Below are 14736 nucleotides of genomic sequence, written 5' to 3' on the forward strand. Positions count from 1 at the left end.
ATGTTGGTTTGTTAGAAAAACCTTTTCTAAATGCACATGTGATTGTGCAGGTATTAAAGAGATTGTTAAGCAAGAATGTGTGGATTATTGTGTCAACGCTAAAACACTTTGTTGGTGAGGTAATTGGTGTTTTCTGTGAAAATGGGGGTTATTTCCTAAAGGCAAATCCTCTTTGCACTACAAGTGCAGTTTCAGTGCACTTGTAGTGCAAAGTGTCTTTGCCTTTAGTAAATAACACCCAACAGTGCTTTGTATAAGGTTACACAATCACGCCATTTTCTGGACTCAACACATTTCTGTCAGGGTCAGCTAAAACAAACACAAGCAGTAAATGTCCACAAAGATTTTCTTTTTTTTGCTTTTTTATTTGATAAAGGCTTCACAAATTTGCTGGCATATTGATGGCCCCCCTACCCGCAAAGAACTCCAGGTATCGTAACCGGACATCACGGGCACTCAGGGAGGGCAAGCCAGGACAGCCACTTTCAAGCGCCGTCAGTGTTGTTTCATGTATCATTCCGGCCTCAGGCCCAACTGAGCCAGCATAGTTGGCCGAATGTTTGCATAAAAAGTTATGGAGAATACAGCACGCCAGGATTATATGATTAAGTTTATACTCCGCCATATGGATGGGTGTCAGAAATAGGCGGAACCGGATGGCCAGGATTCCAAATGTGTTCTCCACCACTCTTCTGGCTCTGGCCAGCCGGTAATTAAAAACCCTCTGTTCCGGGGTGAGGGTCCTCATAGGGAATGGCCGCATAAGATGGTCCCCCAGTGCAAACTCTTCATCAGCAACGAAGACGAATGGGAGTCCTTCCACATTGTCCTCTGGAGTTGGCAAGTCCAAGCTGCCATTCTGGAGACGCCTGTAAAACTCCGTCTGGGCGATGACTCCACCATCGGACATCCGGCCATTCTTCCCCACGTCCACATACAAGAAGTTGTAATTAGCCAACACCACCGCCAACATCACAATACTATTGAACCCCTTATAGTTGAAATAGTACGACCTCAAGTTGGGTGGTGGGACGATGTGGACGTGTTTCCCATTAATTGCCCCTCCGCAGTTAGGAAAGTCCCACCGCTGGGCAAAGTGGGAGGCCACAGTCTGCCATTCCTGTGGCGTGGAAGGAAACTGTTGAGGAAAACAAAAATAGATTAATATTTGTGCACATAAACATGGCAAACAGATTAGACACAAACATTCTTGGCCAACCTCCAGATAGCATTTATTAAGGGGAATTTAACAACACCAAAGTATAAGGTACACCTATCATATTCCCCTCCCCCCCCCTCTCATGGGCCATTTCTAACATTATGAGGGGTGGGGAAATCTTGGACAGGTAACCCTCTCCACTTCATTGAGAGATGAATGCCTAAATACAGGGTATTACTTGGAACAGCCCGTCCTTAGTTACACTATTGGCAGCCCACTGGACAGGTAAGAAGTGTCATAATACAAAGATATAAATACACACTGTACACATTTGAGGACATTTGGACATTCTGCTATTACCTGTCAAGCTAATAATAGGATATAAAAAGTTTAAACAGTACCATTTGAAAGTATACAGGCAGGCCCTTACACTACATGCTTTGGGCAATTCATCCATAAATCTGAGCACAAAAGAGATGGATATAGTGTGTATGGGTTTGGCAAAGTCAGCAGATAGATGATTGAGGATAGATAGAGAATTGGGATCAGCTGACTTAGCAGTTGGGAGGAGGGAGGGTTACTAAAAATGATTTGGGGACACCATAAAAAAAGTCTCTGGCACTCTGCCTGAATTTAAAGCACAAATCACATTTCTAAACATTTTAGGGGGTGTTTGGGGTAAAGCACTACTATGGAGCTGATAAAATACATTGTTAAGTGACTACATGAGGTGAATATAGGGGCAGGAGAACATGCTGTGGAGGTTATTGAAGGCCAATCTGTATGAAGGACCTAAAAAATTAATTACATAAAAATCCAGCATGCATGAGGACAAAGGAGACATTCACAGCATATTCCAATCATGGTAATTAGGGAAAGAGGAAAGAAATACAATATATTATCAATCATTTAATACAATCAAATGTGATATAAAAGGATAAAAATCTTACCTTCATATACTCCTTCTGCAGGACCTGTATGATGGCAGCACAGGTCTCCGGGATAATGATCCCCAGAGCCTGGGGGGAGATGCCTGTCGAGAACTTCAAGTCTTGCAGACTTCTCCCTGTCGCCAAGTACCGCAGGGTAGCGACGAGCCTCTGCTCCGGAGTGATGGCTTGCCTCATGCAGGTATCCTGCCTGCTAATATAAGGGGTCAGCGAAGCCAGCAGACGGTGAAACACGGGGTCCGTCATCCTGAGAAAGTTCCTGAAATCATCAGGATTATTCTCACGGATCTCACGGAGCAAAGGCATATGAGAGAACTGGTCACGCTGAAGCAACCAATTCTTGGTCCATGAACTCCTCCCCACCCTGTTCATGGACTGGACTTGTGTCAAGGTCAGGACCCCAACACCAAGCCCCCGCACAGCACGAACTCTACGAGGAGTATGTATACGCAACATGGCTAGAAAACGGTCGGCTGCTCAGAACGAAGTAACAGAACGCACGGAAGAACAGCAAGGCCTGTGAAGAGCGACCTGAAAAACAGTAACGAACAAACAAGAACACAATGACTACTTAAAGTCACGCGGAACTTGCTTGCACGCACTGAAGAGCAGATACAAACCCACAAGCACAAACTGAACCGCAGAAAACGATCTGAAAGCCACGAGTCTGAAAAAGCGCGAATCGTTTCTCACCAAACTTTTACTAACACGAGATTAGCAAAAGGAGCCCAAAGAGTGCCGCACTTGGTTCTGAACTGGCCTTTTCTAGTCTCGTCGTACGTGCTTGACGTCACCGCGTTGTTGGCGATCGGAAATTCCGACAACTTTGTGCGACCATGTGTACGCAAAACAAGTTTGAGCCAACATCCGTCGGAAAAAATACTAGGATTTTGTTGTCGGAATGTCCGAACAAAGTCCGACCATGTGTACGGGGCATTAGAGTCTGCAAAAGACTTGATACTGGGGCGGAGGTTCACATTCCAGCAGGACAACGACCCTAAACATACAGCCAGAGCTACAATGGAATGATTTAGATCAAAGCATATTCATGTGTTAGAAAGGCCCAGTCAAAGTCCAGACCTAAATTCAATTGAGAATCTATGGCAAGACTTGAAAATTGCTGTTCACAGATACTCTCCATCCAATCTGACAGAGCTTGAGCTATTTTGCAAAGAAGAATGGGCAAAAATGTCACTCTCTATTTGTGCAAACCTGGTAGAAACATCCCAAAAAGACTTGCAGCTGTAATTGCAGCAAAAAGGTGGTTCTACAAAGTATTGACTTAGGGGGGCTAATTTCAAATGCACGCCACACTTTTCAGATATTTATTTGTAAAAAATTTTGCAAACCATTTATCATTTTTATTCCAGTTCTCAATTACGTGCCACTTTGTGTTGGTCTATCACATAAAATCCCAATGAAATACATTTACGTTTCTGGTTGTAACATGACAAAATGTGGAACATTTAAAGGGGTATGAATACTTTTTCAAGGCACTGTACCAGTTTACTAATCATTAGCATACTGACTGCAGGTCTCCCAAGAGTTGGAGACCTCCTGGGACACCCCCCTGTGACATATTGGTCCTAAGAAGAAAGTAATGCCTATTAAAGAAATATATTATCTCCTTATTAGGCAAATTACAACATTGGGGGCAGCAAACCTCACTTAAAGCAGAGTTCCACCCAAAAATGGAACTTCCACTTTTCCAGTTCCTCCCCTCCTCCGGTGTCACATTTGGCACCTTTCAGGGTGGAGCAGATACCTGTCTAATAAAGGTATTTGCTCCCACTTCCAGCGAGAGATCGCCACAGATTCCGCGATGATCTATGCCATGTCCGGCCCCTCCTCTGCCCCCCATCCCCCGTGTTCTGGAAGACACACAGGTCCCAGAAGACAGCAGGGACCAGTGAGGATGCGCAGCGCGACTTGTGCATGCGCAGTAGGGAACCAGGCTATGAAGCCGTGAGGCTTCACTTCCTGATTCCCTTACTGAAGATGCCGGCACCTCCACCCATGAGCTGAGGGATCGGCTTCGAGTGAGGACATTGCAGGCGCCCTGGACAGGTAAGTGTCCTAATATTAAAAGTCAGCAGCTGCAGTATTTTTTTTTTTTCGGTGGAACACCGCTTTAATAACACCCTTCTGCAATAAACATAGAATGCTCATTGATTCCTGCAGAGAAGCTGGAACCATAGATTTTCTGTTGGTAACACGGAAGTGAACTGGAATAGCGGCCCTTCCCTGTACATCTTGCTCTCCAGGGAAGAAAATCACACCAGCTTGAAACAAAGCAGTTGGATTTGCTTCAATCCTCATTCTTGCAAATCAGTTTTCCCATTCCTAATCATTAGCACATCATTAACAGAGAGGATACGACATGGCTACCTCAAACTATTGGTTCCTATTGGCCAGCAATGTCTCTGGCCAAATGCTCCCTTTTTTCCACCTTACCAGTCAAAAAAACCTGACCAAAATGTAATATCCTAAAAGAGTTCTATGGTCACAGCATACATTTTTATTTCATAACACCAGCATTGTAATAGGAATTCAAACAATAATTATTTTTAACAATGCAATATAAGACTGCGTCTATTGACACACACAGTGCGGCTCAGCCCCACCCCCCAGTCCCTCGTCATTTATGGGCATGGTGCTGGATGAACATTGGGCTCAGGTAAGTATTTGAGGGGGCTGGGGGGGGGGCGGGCGGAAGCTGCACCTAAACGTTTTTTTACCTTAATGCAGAGAATGAACTTTAGCCTTTACAAACACTTAACCCCCCCCCCCCAAAAAAAATGTAATATATTGCAGCTTCCAGGCCTTATGCCCCGTACACACGGTCGGACATTGATCGGACATTCCGACAACAAAATCCATTGATTTTTTCCGACGGATGCTGGCTGGCTCAAACTTGTCTTGCATACACACAAAGTTGTCGGAAAATCCGATCGTTCTGAACGTGGTGACGTAAAATACGTACGTCGGGACTATAAATGGGGCAGTAGCCAATAGCTTTCATCTCCTAATTTATTCTGAGCATGCGTGGCACTTTGTGCGTCAGATTTGTGTACACCCGATCGGAATTTCCGACAACGGATTTTGTTGTCGGAAAATTTTATAGCAAGCTCTCAATTTTTGTGTGTCGGAAATTCCGATGGAAAATGTGTGATGGAGCCTACACATGGTCAGAATTTCCGACAACAAGGTCCTATCACACATTTTCCGTCGGAAAATCCAACACACAAAATTTGAGAGCTTGCTATAAAATTTTCTGACAACAACATCCGTGTGTACAGGGCATAAGATGTGTTGGCTGTATTAGCTTTTTTTTAAGCTTTGTTTCCTTTATATCTCACAGTAAGACACACATCCTGTCTTAAGCCCCGTACACTTGATCCGATTGTTGGCCAACCCGAGCGTCTGATTTTTGTCCAAAGGGTGTGTGCCAGGATCTTGTCTTGCATGCTAACGGTACACAATTGTCGGCCAACAAACACGAACGTAGTGACGTACTACGAGGAATTTCAGCACTTGAGTGCCACCCTTTGGGCCCCTTCTGCTAATTTCGTGTTTGGTGAGCACTGATCCCGATCACACGTGTTTGTACTTTCGACTTTTGTGTGATGGACTTGTGTACTGACGATACGAAAATCAGACAACAGACTGTTGTCCACCGAAAATTTACTAGCCTGCCATCCAACATTTGTTGGTCGAAAGTTGGACAATTGTCAGAAGGAGCTTACTAACGGTAAGATTTTAGGACAACAGTCTGTCAACAGACAATCCCCTGCCAACAATCGGATCATGTGTACGAGGCTTAAGGGTGTGTGCATTCTGAATAAAGTAGTAAAGCAGACATCGATCAACTCCAGTTAAAGCAGTAGCAAAGTCTTCATAGAAAAAATAAAAAAAATAAATATAAAAAAAAGGCTACCAGCAAGTTAATGCCATAATGTGCTATTATGCACCACATACTAGCACTTAATGGCAGACTTCCCTTTTAAAGGTAGCCCTTAAGCAGTCTGCAGTCACCGTTGCCAGTTCTCGCATCTTCACCCAGTCTTCTTTCCAGGTCTGTGTGCTCTGGCTGGTTGACATCACTGCCACGCATGAGCACAGGAATCACACTCATGGCACAGCACTCTGAATTGTGCCCTCAATACAGAGTGCAGTGTGCAAGTGGCGTTGATGTCACCAGCTGCTGAAATTGTGCATATCTCCTAAACAGCACAAGTTTAGGAGATAGTCACTGTACCTACAGTTAACCGATTGCCACCCGTGCTATAGCCGAAAGACGGACAAAGCGCGGGCTTCTAATGCCAGGAGGGCGTCCATAGCGTGAGGAAAGAAGAAGAGAGCTGGTAATCGGCTTGTGTTAGGGACATGTGCACTGCTTATCAGTGTCCTGATTATCAGTGCAGTCCAAAGAGTTCCCACCAGTGCTGCCAATGTGTGCCCACCAGTGCTGGCAATCAGTGCCCACCAATGCTGACAATCACTGCCCACCAGTGCCACCTATCAGTGCCCATCAGTGCTGCCAATGAGTGCACATCAGTGGCTCCTAATCAATGTCAGATATCAGTACTGCCTATCATTGCCCATCAGTGCCACCTATCAGTGGCCATCAGTGCCGCCTATCGAAGCTGCCTATCAGTGCCACCCACCTCTCAGTGCCCATCAGGGCTGCCTATTAGTGCAGACTCATCAGTGCCTCCTCATCAGTGCCCATGTGAGTGGGCGGGGATGGGGATGCAGCCATCCTGTAATATGCAGGCTCCAATGCTGCGGTGACGTCAGTGGGAGGTCGGTCCAGTCAGAGTCTGTGTACCATGCCCGTGGTATTTTCAACCTCCTTCCATGCTTGGCACATGACAGCAGTATGGTGACCGGAGTCCCAGCACATACTGTTCTGCTCTCCACTGCAGTGCTCTCCTCGTCTCTCAGCTTGTAAGTAGAACCTCGTTACCCAATATGCACAGTTCCAGCACTGGGAGAGATCTGAATGTAAAGGGGAGCTCCAATGGTAAAGGGGGGCTCTGATGTTAAAGGGAGGCTTTGATGGTAAATGGGGGCTCTGATGGTAAAGGGAGGCTTTGATGGTAATGGGGGCTCTGAATGTAAAGGGGGGCTCTGATGGTAATGGGGGCTCTGAATGTAAAGGGGGGCTCTGATGATAATGCGGGCTCTGAATGTAAAGGGGGCTCTGATGGTAATGGGGGCTCTGAATGTAAAGGGGGCTCTGATGATAATGGGGGCTGTGATGGTAACGGGTGCTCTGATGATAATGGGGGCTCTGATGATAATGGGGGCTCTGATGGTAATGGGGGCTCTGATGGTAATGGGGACTCTGATGGTAATGGGGACTCTGATGGTAATGGGGACTCTGATGGTAATGGGGACTCTGAATGTAAAGAAGGGCTCTGATAGTAATGGGGCTCTGAATGTAAAGGGGGGCTCTGATGGTAATGGGGGCTCTGAATGTAAAGGAGGACTCTGAATGTAAAGAAGGGCTCTGATGGTAATGGGGGCTCTGAATGAACTTGTAAACAACCAACCTAAAGGCCCGTACATACGATCGGACTTTTTGACAACAAACATGCAAATTACCTGTTTTAAGGCAACATCCGACCGTATGTACGCTACATCGGACAAACTTTCCATCAGACAAATGTTGGCTGTGCAAACAGACAAACTTTCCTGCAACAAAAGTCCTACGTTGGCTAGTCCGATCATGTGTACACAAATCCATCAGACTTTAGTCCAAAGTACAAACACGCATGCTCAGAACCAATGCAAAAGATCAGACAACAATACAGAAGTTGACCAAAGGGTGGCGGTAAAGAGCTGAAAAACCACGTGATTTGGTGAAAGTTGGCTGAAAAAGTCCTGCCGAGTGTATACAGAACAAGTTCACGGCCAACGCCCTTTGGACAGAAATCCACGGAAAAGTTTGTTTGAAGTCCGATCGTGTGTATGAGGCTTTAGATGGACAAATTAAAGCTGAACTCCAGTTAAAGCAGTAGCAAAGTCTTCATAGAAAAAAAAAAAAAGGAAAAGGAAAAAAAAGGCTACCAGCAAGTTAATGCCATAATGTGCTATTATGCACCACATACTAGCAGTTAATGGCAGACTTCCCTTTTAAAGGTAGCCCTTAAGCAGTCCGAAGTCACCGTTGTCAGTGCTCGCATCTTCACACAGTCTTCTTTCCAGGTCTGGGTGCTCTGGCTGGTTGACATCACTGCCACGCATGGATAAAGGTTTTACATAAATGAATAATGAATGACCATGGTAAGCACCTCTGTCAGTGGTAAATGGTTTGTTTAAATCCTCTAACTGCTACTTTGTATGGACAACTTGGTCCATTAAAAGAAGTTAAAAAATAACAGACTTACTGGCTGGATCACCAGGTGAAAATAAAAGAAAAAAGCCTTAAAAATGAAAACGAATACAGCCATGACAAGAATTGGTAATCTGCGATATGATACATTTTTGTTTTGGGGTTTAATACCTTTAAACGAAAGCAAAATTAAGCTTATCTTTATTGTGTAAACTTCTGGTAACATCAATCTACCACGTAATGAAAATAAATAAAGGCAGACATTTTTTTACAGGAAACATAATCCAGTTGTGTATCTAGTCTTTAGCCAACTGAAGATATCTTAAAATAGCTGTTTGTATCTAAAAAGTGCAAATGTTTAATTTAATTGAATGACTTAGGAAATATTTGTTCAAATGTATTCTCACATAATAGTCAGAGGAGTCATAGGACTTATGCCCTGTACACATAATAGGATTTTCCGCCAACAAAACCGTGGATTTTTTTCTGAAGGATGTTGGCTCAAACTTGTCTTTTCCGAACGTCAAGAACGCGGTGACGTACAACACGTACGACAAACCGAGAAAAATTAAGTTCAGTAGCCAGAGCGGCTCTTCTGCTTGATTCCGAGCATGCGTGAACTTTTGTGCGTCGGAATTGTGTACACACGATCAGAATTTCTGACAAGTTTTGTAGTCGGAAAATTTGAAAACCTATTCTCAAACGTTTGTTGGTGGAAATTCCGACAACAAATGTTCTATGGAGCATACACACGGTCGGACTTTCCGACTACAAGCTCACATCCAACATTTGTTGTCGGAAAATCCTATTGTGTGTACAAGGCATTAGTGTTTAAACATGGATCACATCATGCTGACTTTCGAAGAAAGAAAACGCATCAACATGTACCTGATATTCCTGGAAATATAATAGACTTCACTGACCCACAGTGCAGAAGAATAACAAAGGTGTTAATCTAAATGCTATGCCTAAAGCGTAACTGGTATTAGCATTACAGTTTATTAACCACTTCTGCCCCGGAAGATTTGGCTGCTCAATGACCAGACCATTTTTTGCGATACGGCACTGCATCGCTTTAACTGACAATTGCGTGGTCGTGCGACGTACCCAAACAAAATTGACATCCTTTTTTCCCACAAATAGAGCTTTCTTTTGGTGGTATTTGATCATCTCTGCGGTTTTTATTTTTTGCGATATGGACAAAAAAAGAGCAACAATTTTGAAAAAAACACATTTTGTACTTTTTGCTAAAATAAATATCCCCAATTTTTTTTTAAAAAAGCTAATTTTTTCCTCAGTTTAGGCCGATATGTATTCTTCAACATATTTTTGGTAATAAAAATCGCAATAAGCGTATATTGATTGGTTTGAGCATCTATAAAATAGGGGTAAGATTTATGGCATTTTAATTTTTTTACTAGTAATAGCGGTGATCAGTGATTTTTGTTGGGACTGCGAAATTATGGCGGACACATCGCACACTTTTGGCACATTTTTGGGACCTTTGGCATTCATACAGCGATCGGTGCTATAAAAATGCACTGATTACTTTATAAATGTCACAGGCAGGGAAGGGGTTAACACTAGGGGGCAATCAAAGGGTTAACTGTGTGTCCTAGGGAATGATTCTAACTGTGGGGGGATGGGACTGCCTGAGTGAGGAGAGCGATCGTTGTTCATGTCGTTCTGTCTCTGTGTGGAGCAATCGCGGGTGCCCGGCAATCACTGCGACCGCCGGGCACGTGCATCGGATCCGGCGTCACCCTAGTGGCCAAAAGGCGAAGTGACAAAAGGTAACGTCGTTTCACCCAGGGGAGCCAACCTGCCGCAGTACTACTGCAGCGGCTGGTCGGGAAGGGGTTAAAGTGACATTACTGTAAATATCCTTATTCACCAAAACAAAAAATCCACATGCATCCCCTAATTAATAGCCCTGCAATATATTTTTATGAAGTTGTTTCTTACTGTTACAATTTTTCTGTCACTTCCATTTGCTTGGAATGTCATTGCTTCCATTCACCTCTAAACTTTTAGAACTCCACAGAAACTGCCAAACTAAAACTAACTAATGATTTACTAACTGCTAAAACCGATGGACACTACTAAATACTCCTACTACTTGACCTCTCTGCGGCCTTTAACCACTTGCCGACTGTGTCACGCAGATATACTGCGGCACAATGGCTCTCCTGGGCGAAATCCCGTACGGGTACGTCCTACTCGTTTTCGGCCACCTGAGGGCTGCATGGCAGGGGACCCGATGCACATGGCTGGTGGGCACGATCGCCGCCGTACTTGAGCGCCAGCACGGGGATTTGTGTGTGTGAACACACAAATCCTTGTGCTGTCAGAGGAGAGGAGCCATATCGTTTGTTCCTACTAAGTAGGAACAAACGATATGGCTCCTCTCCTAGTCACTCCCATCCCCACACAGAACATGCTGAGGAACACACATTTAACCCCTTGATCGCCCCCTAGTGTTATCTGTCTGTCACAATGTCGCAGTACTGCTAAAAATCGCAGATCACCGCCATTACTAGTAAAATAAATAAAAATAATAAAAATGCCATAAATCTTTCCCATAGTTTGCAGACGCTATAACTTTTGCGCAAACCAACCAATATACGCTTATTGTGATTTTTTTTAACCAAAAATATGTAGAAGAATATATATTGGCCTAAACTGATGAAGAAATTTGTTTTTTAAAAAAACTTTTGGGGATATTTATTATAGCAAAAAGTAAAAAAATATAGTTTTTTTTCAAAATTGTGGCTCTTTTTATGTTTATAAAAAATAAAAACCGCAGAGGTGATCAAATACCACCAAAAGAAAGCTCTATTTGTGGGAAAAAAGGACGCAAATTTAGTTTGGGTACAGCATCGAACGACCGCGCAATTGTCAGTTTAAGCGACGCAGTGCAGGGGCATGGCCGGGATGTGAGAGGAAGAAGACGTGTCCAGCTTAGGCTCCTGCCATGCATCTGCTTAATCTGCCGATATCCAGACCTCCACTGTCCATCCTGCTACACAGGTACCTTCTTGTGGTCTGGGAAGCTGCTCTGGTTTTCCCCATGCCAGGGAAACGAAAAACAGCTAAAAAAACAGCCGTACAGAGCCAGGTGGATGCAAAGCTCCAGGGTGAGCAATCCACTGCTGTGATCCTGGCGGCTATTACGGAAAGTAAGTCCTCTGTGGAGGGGAAGATAAACACCCTGTCCATAGAATGTGGGTTAATTAGGCAGGACATGGATAAGTTCCGTGGCTGCCTTCATGAAGCTGAACAGCGCATCTCTGAGGTGGAGGACACCTCTGCCTCCACTATGCAGTCTGTGGCTGAACTTCAGCAACAAGTAAAGATTCTTATGGCACGTTCAGAGGACATTGAGAACAGACTCAGATGCATCAATGTCAGGGTGGAGGAGGAGGAGGGCCCCAATCCTGTGGTGTTTGCTGAGACTTTTTTCAAACAGCTTTTGGGTCTACAATATTTGTCTACATTGTCTAGCGGGCACACAGGGTGCCCACCGGCAGGAGACGTGCTGGAGCATGGCCAAGAGCTTTCCTGGTTCACCTACTGAACTTCAGGGACAGGGATCTAATCCTAGCAGAGGCCCGTAAACATCCTGAGCTGAAATATGAGAATGCTGTCATATATCTATACCCTGACTTCTCTCTGGATCTACAAAAAAAACGGCGTTCCTTTAAGGATGTCCGCAGGTGCCTGAGGGAGAAGGGCCTAGTCTACAACATGCTATATCCCAGCCGTCTAAAAGTTATCCATAATGGATCCGCAATATTTTTATTTATTTTACTAGTAATGGCGGTGATCTGCGATTTTTAGCGGTACTGCAACATTGTGACGGACAGATAACACTAGGGGGTGATCAAGGGGTTAAATGTGTGTTCCCTCAGCATGTTCTAACTGTGTGGGGATGGGAGTGACTAGGAGAGGAGCCATATCCTTTGTTCCTACTTAGTAGGAACAAAGGATATGGCTCCTCTCCTCTGACAGCACAAGGATTTGTGTGTTCACACACACAAATCCCTGTGCTGGCGCATGTGTACGGCGGCAATCGTGCCCACCGGCCATGTGCATCGGGTCCCCTGCCATGCAGCCCTCAGGTGGCCGAAAACGAGTAGGACGTACCCGTACGGGATTTCGCCCAGGAGAGCCATTGTGCCGCAGTATATCTGCGTGACACAGTCGGCAAGTGGTTAAAGGCCGCAGAGAGGTCAAGTAGTAGGAGTATTTAGTAGTGTCCATTGGTTTTAGCAGTTCCTCCTCCCAGATACAGGGGATCACTGTGGGTACCCTGACCGAAACTACGACCCTTTACGCAGATGACCTAGTATTGTTTATTAAGGATACTGGACCGTCTTTACAGGCAGCGCTGTCACTCCTAGGCAAATTGACGGTGGTCTCTGACCTTAAGGTTAATTGGACCAAGTCTAAAATGCTCCCCTTACAGTCCCATCCAGTGCCCAGACAGGCAGATCCCAATAATCCCCTACAATGGGTGACACAGATTAAGTATCTGGGGCTTTTAATCACAACTTCGGTGACTGATTTCATTAATCTTAATGTCTCACCTTTACTTGGTATTCTATCTAAAAAGTTCCACGCCTGGAAAAACCTTCCCCTGTCCCTCATTCGGAAGATAAACCTGATCAAGATGAAAATTCTGCCCTTGCTACTATATGTCCTCAGGAATTCTCCAGTGTGGATCCCAAAATCACTTAAATCGATAGATAGTATGCTCTCCTCCTTTTTGTGGCAGAGGGAAACTCCCCGCCTGAAACTGGCCATACTTCAGCAGCCATGGGGGGAAGGGGGACTTGCGTTACCTAGCTTCTATAAATACTTTCTAGCTGGCCAATTGACAGTAGCCCACCGCTGGCTGACCTCTCCACCAGATGATGCCTCGGTGTCCCTGGAGGATGCCTGTGTGGGCTCATATGAGGTTCTCTCACACTTGGTCTACAGGGGTCTAAAGTCTCCATTCACCCTGACTCCCTCTATGTGCTCAGTGATTAGGGCCGGGAATGTGACTCAGGGATTGCGGCCATCTGGTTTGCACAGGTTTTCCTCCAATTTACTGTTGGAGAAATCCCAATTTGGTACACGTTTAGGACTACCAGGACCTTATAGTTTGGACTAACTATGGGGTTAAAACCTTACAGCATATTGTACTAAATGGCATCCTCATGTTATTCAACAAACTCAAGGAACGTTTCACCCTACCCAATTCACACTTCTTCAGATGCATCCAACTGAGACATGCTTTTTATTCTCAATTAGGCAGGGGATCACTGGACCTCGATCCTAGCGACCTAGAACTACTGGCGCGCAGTGACTCCTTAGTAAAACCAGTCTCTAGTTTATATAAAGACCTTTTCCAAGAAACGTTCCTATTGATGGAACCCTGCAGACATGCTTGGGAGTCAGTGGCCCCAGGCCTAGATAGAGACGACTGGGACGACATGTGGAGGACTGCGTTTCAACACTTATGCCCCGTACACACGGTCGGACTTTGTTCGGACATTCCGACAACAAAATCCTAGGATTTTTTCCGACGGATGTTGGCTCAAACTTGTTTTGCTTACACACGGTCGCACAAAGTTGTCGGAATTTCCGATCGACAACCACGCGGTCACGTACACCACGTACGACGAGACTAGAAAAGGCTGGTTCAGAACCAAGCGCGGCACCCTTTGGGCTCCTTTTGCTAATCTCGTGTTAGTAAAAGTTTGGTGAGAGACGATTCGCGCTTTTTCAGACTCGTGGCTTTCAGATCGTTTTCTGCTGTTCAGTTTGTGCTTGTGGGTTTGTATCTGCTCTTCAGTGCGTGCAGTCAGTTCGTATCAGAGTTTTCTGTGTGATCTTGCCTGCTCGTTGCTGTTTTTCAGGTCGCTCTTCACAGGCCTTGCTGTTCTTCAGTGCGTTCTGTTACTTCGTTCTGAGCAGTCAACCGTTTTCTAGCCATGTTTCGTATGCGTACTCCTCGTACAGTTCGTGCTGTGCGGGGGCTTGGTGTTGGGGTCCTGACCTTGACACAAGTCCAGTCCATGAACAGGGTGGGGAGGAGTTCATGGACCAAGAATTGGTTGCTTCAGCGTCACCAGTTCTCTCATATGCTTTTGCTCCGTGAGATCCGTGAGAATAATCCTGATGATTTCAGGAACTTTCTCAGGATGACAGACCCCGTGTTTCACCGTTTGTTGGCTTTGCTGACCCCTTATATTAGCAGGCAGGATACCTGCATGAGGCAAGCCATCACTCCGGAGCAG

The sequence above is a fragment of the Aquarana catesbeiana genome, linkage group LG01 (assembly GCF_042186555.1).
Source record: "Aquarana catesbeiana isolate 2022-GZ linkage group LG01, ASM4218655v1, whole genome shotgun sequence".
Classification (NCBI taxonomy): domain Eukaryota; kingdom Metazoa; phylum Chordata; class Amphibia; order Anura; family Ranidae; genus Aquarana; species Aquarana catesbeiana.